General features: G+C 40.0%; 2 pseudogenes; one reads left to right on the plus strand and one right to left on the minus strand.

Annotated features, from left to right (window-relative positions):
* Positions 1–2511: 2511 nt before the first annotated feature.
* On the plus strand, positions 2512–8600 carry LOC146471115 (uncharacterized; annotated as a pseudogene).
* Positions 8601–12101: 3501 nt separating this feature from the next.
* On the minus strand, positions 12102–14735 carry LOC146471116 (uncharacterized; annotated as a pseudogene).
* Positions 14736–16101: the final 1366 nt, after the last annotated feature.

Below are 16101 nucleotides of genomic sequence, written 5' to 3' on the forward strand. Positions count from 1 at the left end.
GTCTCACATATCCATATTCCACTGGATCAAAAGCAGGTGGATCGAGGGACAGTGCTGCTTTCCAAGTGCCCGTCTGAAGGTGGGACCTCTTCACGTTCTCAACAAAAGCTTCTGTAGTAGGCGGCAGTGCTTTTATCTTAGGGGCTGAAGTTGCTGTATTTCCAAACTTTCTTTGTCCAGATCTTGTATCTGATATCGGACATTGTCTCCTCGCCTACTCGGTTGCCTTAGCAAGCACCAATAAACTTTGTTGCATGGTCAACGATGTCAGATAGCAGCACATCTAGGCAGCCAAACAGTGACAACGGGTTGGGAGCAGCAATGAGATTCTTTAAGACAGTTCCTTTTCCAATCCCGAAGTATGTAGGTACAGTGTCACACCCGGATGGCCCATGGGCTGCTTGTAAACCAGGTATGATACTTCGGTGGGCTTGTACAGTGGCCTTCATGTCGATAAGTGATCTTTCACAGGAAAATTTTCAAAAAAACATCAATAGGATATTGAATGGGAATTTAAAAATTCCCATGAAGAGAAACCATCAATAAAAAAGATGGACAACTTTCATTAATGTTTTCTTGGTAACTTCACATTAATGTTTATTGTAACATCCATTCATGTTAAAATTCATCAATAGTAATTCATTTTAACATTATTTGAAATATCAATGAAACATGAATGAAAAAAAAAAAACATCAATGTTATTTTTGGTTCTTCAGATTATTGTGAATTTCGATTTACATTATTGTGAATTTATAAAATTCCATTGTGTAATAACCATTGATGGGATTAAAAATTGATAAACATGAATGGGAAACCAAAAAACTGCAATGCTATCTTGGTTCTTCACATTATTGTGAATTTTAATTTACATTATTGAGAATTTATAAAATTCCATTGCCTAATAACCATTGATGGATTTAAAAATTGAGAAACATGAATGGGAAACCCAAAAAACTGCAATGTTATATTTGTACTTCACATTATTATTTTAATTCAAATTTACATTATTGACAGGTAAAAGAAAGCATAAGACGCAACAAAGATAACCTGTATGACAGTAAAGCTAAACTACTTGTAGCTAAAATATGTGTACGCTTATGTACAGTCGCGGCCGCCATCTTTGTGATTCATTCTGCAAGATTTTGGCGCCCCCGCCCGTCTATAAAGACACTATAGAATGCCTAGGACCTCTTAAAAACCTATTTTGTAAAAAGTGATTTGGATATCTTGAGCTCGCATGTTGTAAATGTTTCCTAGATTAAAATTCACAGCAATTTTTTGACCTTTACAATTTCGTTTTTTTGTTCGCGCCAAAACTGACATGCAAACCAGCAACGTCAACTTGAACATCTTTTTTCGATAAACTTCTTTATGACTTCAACACTCATTTCCTGCGCGGGGATCAAAGGTTTCCCTTTTTGGTTCTCTTCCATGGTTTACTCCACCGAGTATACACCGAAAACAACAGACCGCCTCCACAACAACAAATATTCTCCACAACTGCATGAACACTGAACACGCACCTCGTGCAAGGCTTGGTGACGTCAACATCAAAGCAAGTTGTGATTGGTTCACATAAAAAAGGGCGTGATGTTGTTTTTGCACAGGAAATTTTTTTTCTCTAGCTTATGTGCTTTTTACTCGTGAAATGTGGCAGCTAAAGAGCGAAGATTGGAGCCTTAACTTTGGTCCAGAGATGACATCGCTAGTTGCTTTTGTTCAGAGTTACCATTCAGGCACGTTCATTGTCCTTGGTCTAAGTGTGACGATATTGCAGTTGCACGATCCGTCGAATATAGTCATTGGCAAAAACAAAAGGCATCATTAAAGAGCGATAAAGCTTCAAATGCTACAATGTGCTTGAACACTGTTCTTCCTAATTATTTCCTTAGCTTTAAGGCCAATTTATCAGCAATTAGTCTTGTAGGTATTTTTTGCACCTGGAGCACATAAGCTTACTGTTCTGTTCATAGCGGCATGTAAGACTTAAGCTTATAAACATTGCTTTTTTCCCAAACAGAATGAAAGGTCAAAGTCGAGATCTCAACGACTCTGGAATCGACGATGAAATCATCTCTTCTACATCTACTGGGGATGACTTTATACACGAGACAAATGCATCCATAGATAATGTTATAACCAGCAGGAACCATTTATGCATTACTGTAGTCACTGCTCATAGTGATTTAACATCTGAAAATTTTAATACCATGCCATGTTCACCCGAGTTAATGGAATCTGACGCCTCTATAGAGAGTGATGCCTATAATGATGAAGACACTGAAATAACCATTGCCATACTAAAAGCTTTGAATTTAACTGATCAAATGCAAGGATCAATCTCAGATTTCGAAGACATCCTCCAATTTGCTAAGGAGTTGTATTGTAGTAATGACAGTCATTTAGAAGAAAAGTAGCCCTGAAATTGGCAAGAGACACAATCAGTTCTCAAAAGGTGTGGATAGAAAGCCCTTACAGAACTTTTTATCTGTCTGGATGACAGCCATTATTCACAGTGGGATGTCATGGAAGTGCTAAAGCAAAGTGGAGACATTGCGGAAAGAAAGGCACTATCAAATGTTATTACTTGGGTATCTCCGACAAAATTCAACTCTGGTGTGCAAACCATACCTTGTGCAAGAAGATGATAGAGCTTTGGGATGAGAAAGAGCATTGGATACAAGGTGAAAAGGAGATCTGGGATGGTGAAAGATTCAATGAGCTCAAATGGTTTTGGAACCCAGATTCCCACTGGATGCTACCTATGAAATGTCAATACTGTGATAACGTAATAAGTGTCGATGAGATCAAGGCATTTCCAAAAGAAGAGGACAGGCACATAATCACGTCCTGAGAGTGGAACAAGGTGGAAGCACACGTCATCCTATGCTAGAGGTGACCCCCCTGCAACATCGCAGTTATTGGGCACTGGGATGGGTGGCAACCCTTTGGATACCCTGGAGCACATAGCTGTGGTAATTTTCTACCTTGCAGAACATTGTCTTTGTTATATTTCAGTACTAAACAGTCACTTGCCCTGCATGTGATTATCGAGTTGTTACCATATAATACTAAATTAAAACTGTTCTACACCTTTTTTATATTAACAGGTGCAATAGAAGTGACCATTGCAAACATGGCTAAAGCTGAACGGATTAGTACTGACCAGGTGTATGTGGTGGGATTTGTTCCTTCTTATCAGCTACCCAAAAGTCGACCTTCCTCCCTGGATCCTTTCCTGCATCCTCTTGTCAGTGACATCGAAAACATCTTCATTAATGGTAAGAAACCATGTGTTTCAAATAGTGTAATAATAGCTATAATTCAGTAGCTACCAATACATGTATATCAGAATAATTTTATAGCACATAATTTTACTGAACCTAATCATGTCATGTGTATAAGAAGAATGCATTGTTAGACAAAACTGATTGATTAGTAGATCCAAGATCTACTTTCAAGCCATGATTGTGTTGTGGTTGACATCATTTTGTTTTTGGTTTAAAAGGTTTCAAACCAGTTTGATTTGCATTTTCCTTTGTTTCAAATTATGGTAATGAATTACATAAAGGATAAAAATCAGTTTGTTTGAAAATTTTCAAACCAAAAACAAATTTATAAACCACAACATATACACAGTCAACCTTTTTTCTGCATACAAATAATATAATTTTTGCAGGTCTTGAAGTCGAGTATGGCAGGTCATTTCCTTGCCTGCCTGCAGGGATGATTATCATCCGAGTCGTGATTTTACTATGGACGGGTGATTACCCCGCACAGCACGAGGTTGGAAAGTTCATCAAACATGGGATATTACCTTGCCGTAGAGACAGATTACAAGGTAAATTTGACACCTTTCTTTAGTCATAATGTACCGGGATATTTCTACTGATGAAACACACTCTTCCATAGTATTTAAAAAAAAATGTGATACAGATACTGAAATATATATCCGAATTCCAGTTATCTTTCAAAGGCATGGAGTTAATGAATACTTTTAAGGGGTCAACAGGTCGTGGGTCCCTCTAAATGTTCTAAAGTTAACCATTTGATTTGTCAGGTCAGGAAGCCAAAAAATGCAGTGAAAAAAATGCCGTTAAATTTAAACATTGACATGGACATGTTTTACAAGTAAAGATGGGTAATTTTTATTTTCCCAACTTTTCTGCAAAATGTCTATTTTATTGTTATTGTGCAATAAATAAAATAAAGAAAGGCAAAGCCAAACAAAAATTATTATTTTTCATGCTTTCGCTGAAAAGATGCTGAGCTCTAGATCTCATTTTGAGTTCAAATGATGTTTTTCTTTCATTTGCGAAAAAAATATTTATTGTTCAATAGGTACTTTAAGTCCAGATGGAGGAAGCACATACTATTATGTTAACAGTCGATACCATGCCAGATATCCATGGGAGGAGCGAAAGCTAGAGGAAGATTTGGAAATAATGAAAGATATCAATGAGGAAGACTGCAAAACTGTTCAGGCAAATAAAAGTTGAACAAGTGGATACACAGGAATAAGCATCCTTTATCGATTGCATTAACTCTACGGATTTGACATTTTCAAGGATCTTGTCTACCGTTGTATGCATAACCTCCCCACAAATGTAGTCTCAGCTCAACTCCAGAGCTTTATCAATTCTGAGAAGATTGACAGTAAGCTAGTTGACCAAAGACTGCACTCCTTTCCTTGGACTGCAGGTAGGTTACAAGCACATTCTATCAATAATTTCCACGCACTTCTTTAATTATAATGCCACTTACCTGTGCATGTAGGTATATTTATTTGTTCACTTTGGTTTGTGAATTGGCATAATCTATAATCTAACTCAGTCTTTCAACCTTTTTCAGCGACAATTAATTAATGTCATATTGTGGGTGGTGGCTAATGTGGATTGGAAGCCTATTGCTTAACTTCGGTTATTGTCAGCCTCAGCTAAACACTCAACATTGTGAAGCGGGTAAATCAGTCAAGGAAATTTCTATTTGTGGTTGATTCCTATAACCACCTCCATGGTTGGAAGAAGTGGCCAAATTAATAAATCCCTTAACACTTCATCAACAATCAAACATGATTTACTTGCACCTAAAATGTTGGAACAAATCGTTTGACATTAATTAAAAATGTGGCTAAATAAATGATATTGATAACTAAAGACATTCAAATAAATGTTAGATGAAAATATTTGATTGTTTAGGCAATTAAGGCTAATTATTTTAGTTGCTAGAAATATATGACTCGAAAACCTCGCAAATCTAGGGGTGGACACAGTTGATGTAATTGCTGCCTAGCAACATTCCTTTGTCTGACGTTGTTCAAGGTTCGTTGCACTATTGCCAGGCAACTGCCCAACATCTTCAAGTAAATGTATATATATTTTTTTCGCTCGAATTCGTGTGGCTCAGATCCCAAGGTAGGACAAATTTATTAGCCTCGCAAAGCTCAAAAAGGATTATAAATAAAATTTTCAATAAACTATTAGCTGTTTACAAACTGTAAAATTAATGTTCACTCAGACTAATATTTTATTGTGGTTTTAAAATAGTATTAGTAATTTTATTATTAATTTTTAGAACTGAAAGATGGAAGAATGCCTAATGGTTTTGATTCTTGTCTGGCTTTCTGGAAGGCAGAAGAACTTCACAAATTTGCCTTTCCTGCCTCTAAGTAATTTTTGCTGACCTATTCATTGACCACTGCACGAAAAATTGGATTTGCTCTTTTTTTGATCCGTATCAAAGATGAGGTCAAATATAATAACATTGTTGACAACACATTTGATGCACATCAAATATTTGACGCGTTTGCATATACCTTTGACTCGAATCGAAAGTGAGTTCAAATGTATTAACAACTTTGACCCTACCTTTGACGCGTGTCAAATTTAAATCAAACAACTTTGACTCTGCTTGGACGCGCATCAAAGGTGGATCAAATATATGATATCTTTGATTCGAAACAAATTTGATACCACCGTGAATCAAATGCGGCCTATGTCACCTGTGATTCGAATCAAAGGTAATCAAAGGCGGCCTTTGACAGTCTTTGACCACACATTTGATGTGTGCAAAGGTGTTTTTTCGTGCAGTGGAGATGGACTATCACATTTGGCATCTCACTGTACGAATGCAGTGCTCGACACTAACTTTTTTGGATACTAGGCAGTGGGGTAGTAAGCACAGTAAATCACTACCTCACAAGGACACGCCACTAGTCCAAAACAAGGCCAGAAAAATACACCTACAAAAGGCTAGATAATTAGGAACCATTAACCTTCAGTTCTGGTGTCCTGCCTCTTCCCAGACACCCTGTTATTTGTCCAGTTACACTTTAAGAAACTGTAAAATATATGAAATGAAATAAAAAGGAATAACACTCACTCTGATGTCATTATTTTATTCTTTTATTCTCTTATATTAACAGTGAATATGAACGTTCAAGATACTAGCCTGCCAGAACAATTTTATCAATTCAATGACTTAAGCAATCAATGTTCCTGTGACAAAAGTCGAGTTCGGATTTGCTAATCTTTCAGCGCTTTTGTTTGAGTCCACACAAGTTGCACAGTACATTTTTCCTTCAATAAATCGCAGCCATGGATATGTTTTCTTCCAGCTCGGTTGAAAATTTCTTGAGCGTTGATCGCACTTCTTTTTTTCTTTATGCTGCATGACATGGTCCTCTTGCGAACACTGTAAATCTGCCTTAGGATCCTCGTCTGTAGCAGCGCATTTCCTTGAAGGTAAGGCATCAAAAAATCTTGAAATCTTTTTCATTCTTGGAGTAACTTGACGCGAGAAAAATCTCCAAGATGGCGGACTGGCAGCTCTCACCCAGGTCCCTCGGGAGTGTCATGGAAGCGAGGCCTTTCCCAAAATGGCGTCTGTTTTGCGAGGCGATCGTACGAAACCCCTTTCATATGGACTCATTGCAAGTCCTGTGGTTTATATTCCAAAAAAATACTAGAAAGAAGCTCCTAATGAAGTGTTCCACAAAAACTTCCTAAGTTATAAAGTTGTAGTACATAAATTTTTCCACAAAACTAACTAGTCTAGGGGCTAGTAGGAGCACATTTTCACTAGCCCGCCATGAAGTTTTACTAGTCCTGGGCTAGTGGACTAGCATTAGTGTCGAGCACTGGAATGACTGAACTTGTCTACTCTCAACGGGATGGTTGGAGTCATGAGGATGTTAAGGTTTTTTTTTCAAATTAGCTCAGCAATGCCTAGTGCTCACTGAGGAGCATATTTTTCCTAATTTTTCCTCACATTTCCAGTGATGCTATGCGTTTTTCCCACCCAGACAATTATTGGTGTTTTCCTTTTGAAAGGGCAGTACGGAGGTATGTCACAACAAAGTCCAAATTTAAAAACATTGAGTGCACCTATGCTACAAAAGAAGCACGCCGAGAATTGCTTGAACATCTCTCCTCCTACACTGAAAGCCAGCCCAAGCAGTGCAAGTACTTCCTAGAAAAGGTAAATTTTATTTTAATCGGTAGCAATCCTAACTCCTAAAATAGTGACAGAGACTGATGTCATGCACCTGCAGTGAATATTACAGTTGCCATAAATGGCAAATCGTTTAATTGATGAATCATTTAACACAGACTTCTGTTTCTCATTGCTAGATGGAAGTACTTACCATTAATTATCTGAGGGCAAACTTCAAAAACTTCTTGGAATGACTGCCACTAATTAATAAGCACTGAGTGTCTGCATTGTAAATGTTTAATTTATGCAAATGGTGTGATAAATAATGTGGTTGTTTGCTGCGGCCTTTGAAATTTAAAGTTTGGTGCGATAATTATTTTTCCTAAACTGAAAGAAGAATAATATCGTATATGTATGTTATCTTAATGTATTCAATGAATATTTAAATCCATTATTCAAAACTTGAATAATGGTTTGTATTCATTGAATACTTTAAGATTACATTATTATAGGATAATTTATTTTCTTTCCCAGATGAGTGCCACAAGTTTGGATGGTGCAAGGCACCTGATGAAGATTGCTGAAAACTCATCACCTCATGTAAACAACAGCAACAAGGGCATCCTTGTTGGTGGGGCTCACAGAAATTATGTTCATTTATCAAGACAGGAGGTGGATCTCATTAAATCAAAGTTTACTGGGACATCAAGTGGTGAAGTTCTCGTTCCAGAAATGGCTTTTGTTTACAAAAGTCTTCTTAAGCCTCAACAAGGTATTCAAGGTGAGGGCCTACTATACAGGAGAGGAGAACATGTTTTTCTTGACATGGACAGTGCCCCATCTGTTGTTTTAGTAGAAAGATTTTTGTGTCTCCAAATTGATGGAGAGCACCACAAATTTGTTGAAGGTCAACTCCTGGGAAAGTGTCCTTCAAATTATCTGTGAATGCCGCTAGAAGATCCATGACAGTTTGACTAACTGACGTCGACATATCTTCCTTGGTGATTGTTATATCATAGCGAGACTGGTCATGATCTATCTGCTTTACTTCGTCACAGATGATTTTGGTGAGCTTCTTGATCAAGAGATCTTATGTGTCATCTTGTGTGTTGCCAGCGAGATGCAATACAGTCGATGCATTCTGTCAAAACACCACAAGACTTGACAGTCCAGGTGAGGAGAGGATTGCAATGTCATCCAAAAGGTGATATTGAATCTTCACAAGAAGGGATCTTCGCAGAAGTGCTTTCCTGCCAAATAGCTGGTATTGATGATACAGTTTAACTGAATTCCACAAACGTGACCTATCTTTCAACATCTCAGCAATGACTTCATCAAATGCAGGGTTTGTATTCTCGCATTTCTGGCAGCAGAAATAGATTTAGGAGACACAAAGCTTGCCATGCAATTGACATGACATCGCGCATATGTTGCGTGCAAATCACTTAAAGCCCCTTTAATGCGAACTCCTACTTGGTTGGCAATATCATCATTGCGTTGTGTGCAGGCTTCTAATATAGACTCCTTGAATACCTTTTTGCCAGGACCTGCATATGCGGTTAGGCAAAGCACTGCTTTCTTCCAGCGGTCTGGATGCCTCCTGTTTTTCTCTATCTCACACAACTCCCCACAAGAAAAACAGTTCTCTTTGAATCGAAATACTGGTACATCTCAGCGACATTGTTTTTTTAATGGCTGACTTGCTGAATCACTGGCGCAACTCTCTCGTTTCTTGTGACGACCCAAATGCTCCTGAGAAGTGTATGTAGATACACAGCTCCTATGGCATTCAATGGTCAGTTCTGGATTTAGTCCCAATCTATCAACTAGATCAACATGAACATTGTCCTTATACTCTTTTGAAAACCTTATTACTGATTCGATGCGAGCGGGGCCTGCCTTTGTCAGTTCACTTTTATCGTCACAGTTATATTTCCACTTAAAATAACACTGGTTTTCCATTCTTAGCAGTAACTCTTGCAAGCTACAAAATGATACAATTGCTAAGGGTTGTAAGTGTGCCGCAAAAAAGCTGCATTGCAGGCTGCAACAGACCTCATATAATCGCCCGAATTATAACTACAGCAAAAGACAATTTTTCATTTCTAAGATAAACACTATATTTCTATTTAAAATAAGAGATGAAATATATTTCTCACAGCCATTGTCAAGCTGACCGCTGCCAGACTCACTCTTTTATTTCTCAAACCAATAAACCTAACATTATACGTAATGTAGACAAAAATACAGTAATAAAGAAATAAAAAACGCGCCGAGTGCATTGTTGAGTTATATAAGCATGCGGGAATTTTTAAGAACACGAGGGGAGTGCCTCAGTCTGCACTTCTCGAGTGTTCTTAAAAATTCCCGCGTGCTTATATAACTCAACAATGCACAAGGAACAAGTTTTTTATTTCTTTTATAAAATATAAACAATCGCAACTCCTCAGACAAGTGCGAATTTTAATGAACCAACATCAAGTTTCTCCTTACACGAGATAACGCGTAATTTAATAGCGCGCGCTCTTGCCGATCACGACAGGGCACGCGACAGCGCAATCAAGTAAAAAGTCAAACTGTTTTAGTTTTTCGTCACGTCGTAAGCAAGTTCAAGAAGTTAACTCCAAGTCAAGTTTAAGTTTTGAGGTGTTGAGAGACAAGTTGAAGTTCATTAAATGTCTGGAAACATCAGTACAAGAGACTGTTCTTTGCGAATTGCTGGAGTGACAGCGCATTCTGTCTCTGAATTTCTCAGATTTTTCACAGGCAAAAAATCTCTCGTGTGCTCCTTGCATATGTACAATTATAATGCACGCACCATACGTATGCTTCGTGCATTGTGGAGTTATACAGAACTCAGTTTGACCAATCACAGTGCTTGCTTGACCCTGGCTATTTTATAATATTAAACAACAGATATAAACTTAGTAAGACTATGCTGATAATTTAATAAAGAATATCTAACCAACACAGTGTATGTTATCAACTCAAACGAAGGGTTGGGTGGGAACTGTGGCTCTGAAATATATGTCAGCAATGGCGGACAGCAAAAAAAACCAGCTGACAAACAGCACTGAGCACGTGACTCAAAAAACAACCTCTCGGGCCCAGGCCCCAGAGGTGTGTGAGAAAACATTTTCCACTTATTTGGTTCCTCAGCCAGTGGAAAATACAACTTCTCACACACCTCTGGGAGCCATTGTCACTAACAACCCATATTGTTTATGCAACAAGGAAGTCCGGATCCTCAAACCCTTAATAAATGTTTAAATCCTTAATCAATTAATCCTTAATGATCCAATGTCTATGAAGATCTCCCACATTAAGAGGCCACTTGACACACACTTGTAACTAGCAGCAAGGAGTCCAATGACTCCTGGATATAATTGTTTTTTGCCTGAGTGCTTCTCCATCCTCCCTGCCTCTGGAAAAGGCGATCTGGAATCTCAAGTGCTGCCGCAGAAGAAGCACCCTTGACCGGAGGCTGTGAAGACTATACAAGCTTGGGTCCAAGCCCTCACTCTTCAACTCTTTCTTTACCAGCTCGCTTGCACGAGAATACGACATAGGTGCTTCCTTAAGCATCTGGTCTCTCTTTGTGCTCTGGATCCTGCGAAACAGCCTTGACCCCTTGGATTGACCGACCATCTTAAGAAACTTTTCTAACACTGCCACGGGGCAAGGGGCTGCCTCACTTCTTGCAATGAAGACCCAAGACCCTTTCCGGAATTGGTCATTCTTACATTGGGGCAAAAAGAGTGCAACATGTGAATCGGGAAATAACAGATCGTTCGCCGCCAGATTGCTTAAATTGTCCCACGGTAAGAAACCGAAAAACCCCCCGGCAAATATCACTGCAACTTGCACGTCTGCCAGACTGCCCCTCTCCAACAAGATATAATGCGCATCACTTGATCCGCCGTGAGAGGTCTCTAACATTCTGGTGGCCTAGCCAGGATTCTACGGGCAGCGTCTGCCACCTGGGACACGAAAGTGTTCTCAGTGACTTGTAGTTGACCCACCTTCCTCTGTACCCAGCTCACTCTGTACAAAACAGAGTTAATGGTAGAAACTGACTTGTTCTCCTGGATCAACTTCACTAAATACAGGGAGAACACCACTGGCTCCACTGGTAGAACTGACACACAGCACTGCTCTGCCCAACACTTCCACGCCCCAAAACGCACAGAGATAACTGTTAACTGTCTTTGGAGCTTTATCTTGAAGTAGAACTGAGGGCAGCACCTTAGCCAACTGATGCAGCACTGGATGCTGCAGTCCATCCTCAGGTACCAAAATTGACAGGTCCAACTTACCAGTGTCACCACTGGGCACTGAAATCACATAACATGACAATGTAAGGGATAAGCCCTGACAGCTAGTTGTTACACAGAGGCCCGACTCAAGTAATGATAAAAAGGTTACAAGGTATGCTGCCCGAACATTGTCAATCACGATTCCCCAGCTAAATAGCAAGACGCTAGGCCCCAAAAACATCTAATAACATGTGCAGATATCACATACTAAGAATCATATGTAACATGCCCTAATGACAGCACGGAAAAACGCTACCACAGCATAAGCCTAGCCCTAACTGCAGAGAAGACAGTCATAACGACATGGAGACATGCCCTAACAGATCTGCCACTAGCAAAGCCTTAACATGCCATTGCAGCATCTGATTGACACAAGTGACTGCCATAACAGCATCAATGATGGCCCTAACAGCATACTTCATCACTACAAATGTATACCCCATACTTGACCAGCATAGGGGTATGCTCTTAGCCTTTGCCAGAGCAATCCCATAACAGCATATCAGGTCCTTTCCACCAGCTCATCATAACAAATCTTAATGGCTAAAATAGCAAATGATGGAATTCTAGAAGTGAAAATACTGCTGGCCTCAGACCCCGAGAGGAAGATTCCCTGGTAAAGTTCAATCCGCACGCAGTCCTTTATAAAGCTTTTTCAAGTTCCAGACCTGTCAACAAGGAGAGGCCACCACACTGCAGAAGGCCACTGTGGAGCAATCAGTGCACCATACTCATGGCCAGCAGACATGTGTCTCAGAACCTTCGGAATAAGCAGGGTAGGTGGAAAAATCCAATTTTTATCTGGTGACCAGGAAACTGTAAACGCATTACTTGCCTCACAACCAGGGTTGCGGTATCGACTACAATACCTGTCCAGCTGTTTGGTTTTAATGCTGGCAAATCTGTCGACGGTATGAGGTCCCCATAACTGATCAATATAACGAAAGCACTTAGGATCCAGCGTGTAGTCAGTAGCATCATCCACTCTTGAAAGCTCATCAGCTGTATTATTATCATTTCTACTGACCCACTCCACAGATAGCAGAATGTTTAATTCACGACAAAGTTTGTAAACCATCACTGCCTCCCTATGAAGGTCTGGTACTCGACTACCAACAGACATGATCTCTGCGTTCCTGTTGTCTGTCCTGTGACACACCTCTTTCCCTCGAAGGTCCTCACTGTACGACTCCAACACATACCATATGGCTCTTAACTCGTGGAATGTAGAGCTCCTGCCACTCTCTTCCTCTGACCAGCTTCCCACAGCTGGTTTACCATTAATTTGAACGGCAAAGCCTCCTCAACCGAGACCACTAACATCTGGATATGATAAGACCTCAACTTTAGGGCTACGTGCCCAGATCGGATACCTGCTGTTGTCAAAGTTCTGTTTCCGAAAAAGCACCTCCGAGCAACTGTCAGAAGACAAACATATTGGCTGATACCAACAAAGGGCTAGGCAAATGTCTCTCTGTATTGCTCTCGTCCAAAGACGTACAACTGGACCCATGACAAGAGACACAGAAAACAAAGAGCCTGTCAAGCGAGACAAATTCCTTGCGGATATACGAAAATCCTTAGCAATAATAATGTCAAGCAACTGGTTTAAAGCATCCACTCTGCGAGGAGGAACATGAAAAGTATCTGCTTTAAGGTCCACAATAAATCCCAGTAGCTCCACATATTGAGACGGCATCCACACACTCTTTTCCTTGTTGGCCACAAAGCTGCTTGATCTCACACCCTTCCTGACGGACTCCAAAATACTGCAAGCTTCAGCAAATCCCTGTTCACCACCAGCGCCATCATCCAGGTACGTAAATATGCGAAATCCTCTGCTTCTCCAATGCTTGACTAAAGGTCTCTGGATTTTAGTAAACACATAAGGCCCGGTTGCCAAGCCAAAAGGGAGAACTGTAAATTTAAAATATCGAAGTTTTCCCTCCAGCTGGAATAAGCATCCAAGAAATGCAGTATGGCCTGCAAATATGTCCAGATGGTGATAACCACTTTTATAGTCAAACGTATACACCCAGTCATCCTTCTGGAACAGCTCCGAAGCTGCTAGGGTACCCTCATATTTTAACTTACAGGATCTCAAATGATTATTAACGTAACGCAAGTCCAAAATTAGCCGTGACTTGCTACTTGCATTCTTCACAACACCCAATAGATTAACAACCCCCCGTCCTCCTGCCTCACTTCCACCACTGCACCAGAGGCTGAAAGTTTCTTAAATTCCTGGCACACAAACTCCTGGTTTTCAAAAACACTAGGATGATTCTGAAACTCCTCCGAGCTGGAAGAGACATAAAAGGTAAACAGTAACCATTCTCTATAACACTAAGCACCCATTTAGACGCCACAATGTCCTTCCAAAACGCAATGTTTTCCTTAAGTCTACCTTTAACCTGCACCTGAGATACTGGCTCCGAATCCTGTAACTCCATTAATTTACACAAGTCCTGAAAATTATTCAACATCGAGTCCAAACACTGTTCAGTATCCTCATTAACTACTTGATGCGAGTCCAGATGAATAGGATTGTCCTGATCCGTTGCTTGTGGTAGCTGCTCGAGAGTCACAGGCGAGGTGTCCGGGGCGAAAACAGTGAAGGCAAGTATGAGAGTTATGCGTAACTGAGACAGTCGGCACTTTTCCTGCCACTGAACTCAACGGCAGTTTCTCCAAAATTACACGCCTCTCCACTCCGCGCTGCGTTGGCATCAGCCGTTTAGACTTACACAGCTTTGCTTTGCGTTTTTCCTCCCGTAACAACTTCAATCCTTGACCGCTTTTTTAATCTTCTTCTCATCATTCGGGTCACTTCCGATGGGATCAGTGGTATAGCATTCTACGGTATCCCAGCCGTACTTTTCTGCGATGCAAATGTGTTTGTTATGTTCTATCAATAATTGCTCACCTTCCTCCAAAAGCTCGTTCCTTAAGTCATTGTCTCCCACATCCTTCGCCACTTTGATCTTATTACATTAGAATATGAATTCGTGTTCAGTCTCTTCGTGCTTTCCCGCCTTGTTAGGTTTTGAAGCAAGTTCGGCTTTCAATCGTTTAAGCTCCTTTTCGTACTTCTTTTGCTGCAAAAGCAACTCTTTAACCCAATCCAGGGGATCATCGGAAGACTGCGATGGTCCTCTAGCTGTCTTATCACGCACTTGCTTCACCACTTGGTTCCGACTTCGAGAACCGCGAGAACTGTGACTACGAGACTGGCACTCTTCCTCCGGGCTCTGATTATGCGCTCGGAGCCGCTTCACCGCTCTTGACTGAGACTTTGACCTAGTCATCTTAGCACTCATGGTACTTTACAAAAAACAAACGGTATGGGCGATTAAACCTTGAAAAACTATCGTGCTCTAAAATATACGTCAGCGATGGTGGACAGCAAAAAAGCAACTGGCAAACAACACTGAGGACGTGACTCAAAACCCAAAAGCTTGGGTCCATTTATTTCGTTCCTCAGCCAGTGGAAAATACAACATAATATTATGTCTTCTTTGGAATTTATAAAAAGTAAAATTTAACATAGCGAGGGAGACATAAACTAAAACTCAATTTGATTTTCGCATTTTTGTTTAGAGCATTTTAGAAGTAGCGATTTCAGCTCAAAAAAGCTAAATATACATGAAGTTAACAGTTAAAATACATTAAATCTTCCATTCTATAATACAATTCAGTAAATAGCACACATTGGTGTCAAAGCCTTTGTTAAGAGCCTTTGTTAAGAAAAAATACTTACTGTTATTACAGAGTAGCAAGGGACCCGCCATCTTGAATGATGAATAATGCTTTGGTCTTGGGCACTAGTCTCCAGGCCGTTAATCAATAGTCAGTGAATTCCAGGTAGTGCATGCATCATGTTGAGTTGTTTCCTTGATGATACTAAAGTTTGCAGCTCAAATAATCACTTTTGGGAAAAATTTCACCCAGAATTTTACAAAAATCACCAATGACATAGCAGGTGTTATTTACCACAGGGAGGCCAATTCTATGTGGAAGACTGTCTGTAAAGGGGAAACTAAATGCTTAAGTAGCGCTCTGGGCAACAGCGATAGCAAAAACAATAGGGCCGCGGAATCAGAAGCCGTTGGTAGCCAGCGCATAGGATTGTGATAATTGAATTAATATGAGCTACCTTATTGGATAAATCGCTATTAGCGCAAAATTCAAACATGTTTTCGAGGAATTTCACGAGTCAAAGGTTGATTTCAATGCAGAGAGTCACAAAATGTCTTTATTTCATTGAAACTTTTGTACATAAGAAGTATAAAGAAATGGTATGTGTGGAAGGAGCTTTTTGGAGCCTTCTCCTACTGAACACATCGTATT

This window comes from Pavona decussata, unplaced genomic scaffold (assembly GCF_977016875.1).
Source record: "Pavona decussata unplaced genomic scaffold, jaPavDecu1.1 SCAFFOLD_106, whole genome shotgun sequence".
NCBI classification, from domain to species: domain Eukaryota; kingdom Metazoa; phylum Cnidaria; class Anthozoa; order Scleractinia; family Agariciidae; genus Pavona; species Pavona decussata.